A 6,933-nucleotide genomic window follows, 5' to 3' on the forward strand; every position below is an offset into this window, starting at 1 on the left:
CAAAGAAGCATCTATGAAGCTTTTAAGAAGCTTCCATAGCAAATATTATAGAATTAACTTACTTTTACCTACTTTTATTTACTTCTACTTATTTATACATGTAATTACTTACTTATATGTGTATGTCCATATTCATAACCTCTCAACTAAGAACTACATGATAATGTCCTTCAAGACCTCCAAAACGTGTTGACTTTGCAAGTATCACAGACATACTCATATAAGCTAATAATTACATATACAAGTAGGTAAAAGTAAGTTAATTCTATAGTATTTGATATAGAAGCTTCCTAGAAGCTTCATAGATGCTACTTTGACTTCATAGGTGTCTTTAATTGACTTTTTGGATTAGAAACGTGGTCAATAAGTTGGCCATGTGCCATACATGTTGTTAGCTTGAAGACCAAGCTAACTATGTGGCCCATACATAGAAAAAACTTGCCTTGTAAGTCAAGGCATGTGTCCTACAAAGTCAACACATATAAGAGGTCCTATAGAATGTCGCCACATAGCCTCTAGTTAGATAGTATATATAGAGACAAGATGAAGCCTTCTTCACTCTTGTCAACTCCTTTCTTGCTTCCAGTCTAGTTTCAAGGGTCTTTAGTTTTCTTATCTTTTGGCAATAGCCATTCTAATTTCTCTTTCAATATACATACTTGTTTATTTATATTTTGTTACCTTTCTTTGAATGAAGGCTCACTTGTCTCAATTGCTTTTTCATCAAGTTCTTGTCCTTGATAAATTGACAAGAATACACCTACAATATCAGAGCTTTGTCTAATCTTGATTAAGAGTGGATTATTCTTTTTTCTTGATAAGATATAAGCATATTAGAAGTTATGGATTACCCTCTTCTAAACTGATATTGTCCTTAGTATTTTCTTTATTCTCAAATCCTCTCTTCTATTTGTCTTGAGTGATATTAGACATCTTCTCTTTTCTAAGTATTATCATGGCAAAACTTATTGAAATGAAGAATGCAATGGCACAAATGAAAGAGCAATTGAGGGACTTAATGCTTGTGATGCATCAACTCAATTTACAACCACAAGGAGCAACAAGATTGGCAAGAAGTGAAGATATAGAAATGGTTGGAGCTGCTTCAATAACTGCACCAAACCATGTCTTTTCTCCTATGGTGGAACGCCCATCCAGTATTAGAGAACTAAGAATTGCCCTACTCGAAAAGTTTGATGGTACCAGATCCAAGTTTCGAGGATTTATCAATCAAGTGTAACTTGTGATTAAACTTCAATTCCAAAGCTATCCAACTCCAGGATCACTAGTTATATTCATTGGTACACATCTTTCAAGTTCAGCACTATCGTGGTTTTCATCTTTTCTTGAACGACGAAATCCAATATTGGATAATCTAGAGGCTTTTCTGGCGGGATTTTGATCCATGTATGGAAAACATGATGCAATTTGTGTTGCAACCAATAAGATCCATATTTTACGACAAGTCAATGGATCAGTAACATTGTATGCTTTACAATTTTGATAACTTGCAATTGATATTAAGTGGGATGATGCTGCACTTATTAGCCAATTTCTCTATGGATTACAATATAAGGTAAAAAAATTAATACTCAACTTACCTGATCCTCAAACATTGAGTCAAGCAATTGACTTTGTTGTGAAGTGCGACAATCGCCTTTTTGAATTTCAATCTGAGAACTGTAGAAGTGGACCTCAACGTTACTATAATTCAATGGCAATACCAACATCTCTTCAACACATACATTTGAAAGTAGAGGATATGCAAATTGATGCAGTACCTCTTATTGAGCAAGAAAAGACTCATCGTCGTCAAGAAGGATTATGTTTATATTATGGAGAACCAAAGCACACTGCTCAATATTATCCAAAGAAACGATGCAATCACAAAATGAGGAGTATGGCTAAAAAAGAAGATAATATGTCAAAAAACAAATTTGTCCAGCTATAATAGGGACCATGCGGATGGAACCTTGCACAACATCTAGTAAAGGAACCTTGCACAACATCTAGTAAAGGTCCTATTCTTTCCTCAGAGCCCTCTCCTTATTTTACATTAAATATTATTTTAGGACCTAAACATTACAAAGTCTTTGCCTTGTTAGATTCGGGAGCCTCAGCGTATTTTTTAGATGAAGAATTTACTAAAATACATAGCATACCTTTAGTAAAGAAAACTAAACATATTCATGTAGAAGTCATAGATGGTCGTCCATTATCTTCTGGAGATATTACTCACAAAACCCTTCCTATAGAAATAATAATCAATGGTCATAATAGTTTTGTAGTATTTAATATCATTAGATCTCACTCTAATCCAGTCATTTTAGATTTATCGTGGTTAAAAAAATACAACCCTCAAATAGATTGGATTTTTCCAACTCTTACTTTCTCTAAAAGTATAGCTAACAGTGTAGTTAATCAATGAGAATCATAAGTCCAATTCAATTTAACCCGTTGTCATGTTGTAACATGAGTATACCGTGAAAATATAAAGAAAAGGGACTTTTATTAATATTCAGTTACCTCGAATATTGGGAGCAACGACCAACTCCAGTGCAAATACTGAGTGGCCTAGTTCAGTCACCCCGTTACAGTCAGTCGGGGCATACTGAAATGTTCCATTCGATTCCAATAACGGGAGTCAGCATGAAGAGAAAGGACCAATTCACGCGACGGGTGAGTCTGGTTCGAAGAGCCAATTGGATCCAATTTCGAGAATCCAATCCGGGTCCTCTTATCCAATATGAGACCTGAATTGGTCGGGCAACCCAATGCAGTCTAATTACGGGGAAATCCGGGTCTTACTACTAGATTCTTATCCAATATGAGACCTGAATTGGTCGGGCGACTCAATGTGGTCCTGATTACGGGGTTTCGATTCTGTTTCAGGCTGTCCTGTTCTCTGTGCCGTTTTAGGGAACGCTGTTTTCGGTAAATGGATCTCTTAAAGGTAAAAACGGAAGAGGAAGCTGTAACGGCGAGAGCCAATTTTGGATCTAAGCTCTGACGATAGGAGCCAATTCTGGATCCAAGACGGAAGATTGAAGAAATTCAGAGGATAAGGTTAGGGGGAGAATAAGTTTTGAGGGGTTTTTTTTGGATCGAGGAGCTAGCTTCAAGCTTTTTCAAGGTTACTAGTTCGGTTTCATTGGAGGTTTTTGAAGATCAAGGGGATTGGAGAGGAGCTTCATGCTTCAGGTCGGGGAAGAAAAGATGGAGAATTGGGTTTTTCTTCTTCATGGGGTTTGGAAAGACTGAGGCAATCGTTGCTGAAGTCAGTGTTGTAATGGTGAATTGGGATTTTTAATGAAGTAGGTTTGATTACTCTTGACTGTTTTGTAAAATCGAGTTACGTCTGTGATTGAAGAATTAAAAGGGTGTCTATAGGATTGAGTATGCGGAGTGAATGAAATTTATTGGGTTAATTTAACAAGACAGTCAGTGGATACAAGATTGTAAGTACAAAGCGGTATCAAAGATTAACAGTTTGGGTTGTTCGAGGTTCTCTGTAACGTTTAGAGACCTACCGACCGGGACAAAAAGGACTTCGGCGAGCAGTCGAAGGGGCATCCGTATAGATTTACGGTGTATTCTTGCAGTCGTTTATATTCTAACAATCAAAAACTGATAGACTGTTTGACTATTGGCGAATCTCTATACTACCTTCTACAGCCAGACGTCCGGCACGTTCTCGAGCAGGAAAGCACGTAATACGGCAAAAGTGGTGAACTCGACGTGAAAGCTTGAAGTGGAAGGTATTGGATTTTGGTTGATTTTATCTTTATTTTATGGAAAACGAAAATAAAAAATTTGAAGGATTTTTGGGAGAAGTTTCTGGTGGGGATTTTTCTAAAGGACAAGGTATGCACATGGATCCATCTATTGCTAGTATGTTTCAAGCCTTCTCATTATCAATGCAGCAACAACAAAGCAATGATCGAAAGAAAGCTTTAGCAACCAAAGTATTGCAAGCAGTAGTCAATAAAATTGATCAATTTGATGGAAGGAATATTTTAAGGTATTTAAGATGTTATGTTCGTGAAATGGAATTAAATCGGATTTCTGAGAAGAAAATGGTTGAACTATTTAGACTTGCCACGATATCGGAGATAAGAGACTACATTACATCGATTACGGATCATTATGGGAATTCATGGGAGGTTTTTTCACATGCATTGAAAGACGAATATTTCTTAGAAGATGCTGATCGCGTTACTAAGAAGTTGTTTCTGGAATGGATTGAACGACCTAATAAGAATTTGCAAGCAACAGAGCTACTAAGGGAATTTGAAAGATAGTACTCTCAATTATCGAAGGTAGAAAAATTGACATTGGAGTCGTACAAAGTTGATCTATTTCTTCAAGCTACTGATGGAGAATTGCAAAGAAAATTGGAACTCCTTCTTGAAGACAAAGAAGAAGATGAAGGATTGACAACAAAGTAGAAGAACGTTGAAGATGCGGTCGGATTGCTTGCAAAAAGAGAAATGAGGAAGGATAGGAGCAATATTCCGAAAACAGTACAAGCACCCAAAGCTCCAGTACGTACAACACCACCGACAATGCCTACAGTTCAACCTTCGACATCCTTGTCAAAGAAAGCAGATATGGATATGGAAGAAATTATACGAGGAATGCAAGATCTTCAAATCAAATTGGCAAGACTTGAAGAGAATACTTCTATAAATAATTCAAAGAATGTTTCAAAACAAGGATATGTACAAAGATGCATTTGGTGTGATGATGCTTCACATACTAGAAAAGATTGCAAAGAATTTAATAATATGATACGGCAAAGAATTATTTGCTGGAAAGATGGGAAGATAGCATTGAAAAATAAAAAGGATCTTCTTCAAACCAATTTTGGCAAGGGAGGAATGAGAGCATTGGTTCAAGATTACTTAAAAGAGCATGAAACAACAGCACGAGAAAGTGCAAGTTATGGTGCTAGAGTAGATGATGAAATTGGTGGAAGTACGGAAACTAGTGAGTTTTGGGCTTCTGCCGTTTCTACAATGCAAGAAGGGAAATTACCTCAAGAAGCGTTATTGAGGACTGCAGCTACAATACGAGGTGCAACAGGTTGGGAGGATCCTGTTGAGTCTCTGTCAGTTCATGCATATATTGCTAAGAGCCAACATGAAGCTTTGATGGAAGAAAAGAGACTTGAAAATTTTAATGATACTAGAGAAGGAAATTCTTTTAAGAGGCAAACTCGAGGACACAAGGCTCGGGAGGCAGCTTCACAAAGGTTTGCCTGTAAAGGATACCTCAGCATCATTGGAAGAAAAAACAAAGGAGACAAAAGATAAAGGCAAATCAATTGCTTATAAGCTACTTTCTAACATTGAAGCGGCAACAAATTTGAAAGGGGTGTTGGAAGAACGTATATTAAACGCAAAGGTGGAATTCATATTGAAAGAAGTCTTGGGAATTACAAAGAAGGAGTTTCATGATGTTATCATTGACAGCATTAAGCGAAAGAGGCAATTAATGGATGAAACTGGAATGAGTCATGCTATTGATGCAAGAATATATAAAGAAGAAGAAGAGGTTGATATTGGTTACAAGGAACCAACAAATGAAAAGAATGGGTATAATCAACGAGTACGTTTTGAAGATTCCAGTGACAAGAAAATGGAAACTTTGAGCCATTATACTCGGAAGCATTGGGCAAGGGTAACTACTAAGGTATTGGTGAAAGTAGGAGATATAGAAGAACCAATAGTTGCTATAGTCGACCATGGTTATGAAATAAATCTTATGTCTAAAGATCTTTATAAGAAGCAAAAATGGCCAATTGATATGGAACATAGATGGACAATTTGAGCGACTAATAACACACGAGGCGAATTATATGGAGCTTGTCCAGATGTCAAAATTCGGATTCGGGATGTTGCGACGGAGCAACATTTCTTTGTTCAAGATACAACGTCTTATCCGTTGATTTTAGGACAACCTTATATTACGGTGTCGTATTGTAATTACTTACAGTATGTAAAAATTAGTGAAAATATGTAATATGTTTATAAGTCTTAATGTGAGTTAGAATAGTTAGTATGTTAATTTAAAATGAATTGAAATAAAAAAAATTATTTGGAAGTTAATCTAGTTTGATCATAAAGTTTACATTATATAGGATTTAGATAGTTAGTATAAAGATTAAGGGAAGGGAGGAGTTGAAAGATGAAAATATAACTAGAAGGAGGCTTATTGGGAAGGATGAAAGTAAGGCATGGTTGGATGAAGGCAAGGGGTGAAGAACTTCATCCCTATTGGTCGAATACCATGCCCAATGGGCTTTGAGGAGGCTGTCCGAGGCCATATTAGGAATTAGGGTTCCTCTTTCGAGGCTATTCGAGCTTTTGAGGCTAGGGTCAGAAGGTTTAGGGTTTTGGATATAATTTGGGTGAAGATTTTGTGTGATTTCGAGTTTTTATGGAAAAGATATGAATGTTCAAAGATAAGGTGTCAATTTCGTACCTACTGTCACTTCTTTTGGGCATCACATACGAATACGGAGAGCAACGGAAGATCGGCGACTGGATTTGAAGGGAACATTTTCTCGGCTACACATTCTACTTACTGTATAGTGAATTCTAAGATTGAATGAAGGAGTTATGAGGCGTTGAAGACAGCACTTGTAATTTGAAGGCAGTAAGTATATCGTTTTGTTGCTAGTTATGGGTGAAGCCATATCTTGAGTTTCTGGATGAATTTTTGGTTAAAACTTTTCACAAGTGTGTGTAATTGGGTTAAGAAGCTTTAGATCAAAGTTTCATAGTATTTGAATAATTATTTTGTGAGATATGAAGGAAGTTGTACACGGGTGTAAAAAAACTAGGGTTTAAAGCTACAGCTAGGGTTTTCAAGATATCACAAGATCCAAGACGAATTTACGGTTGAATTTTGGTGTGGTAGTTGCTAAAG

The sequence above is a fragment of the Physcomitrium patens genome, chromosome 10 (genome assembly GCF_059467195.1).
Source record: "Physcomitrium patens ecotype Gransden chromosome 10, ASM5946719v1, whole genome shotgun sequence".
Taxonomy (NCBI): domain Eukaryota; kingdom Viridiplantae; phylum Streptophyta; class Bryopsida; order Funariales; family Funariaceae; genus Physcomitrium; species Physcomitrium patens.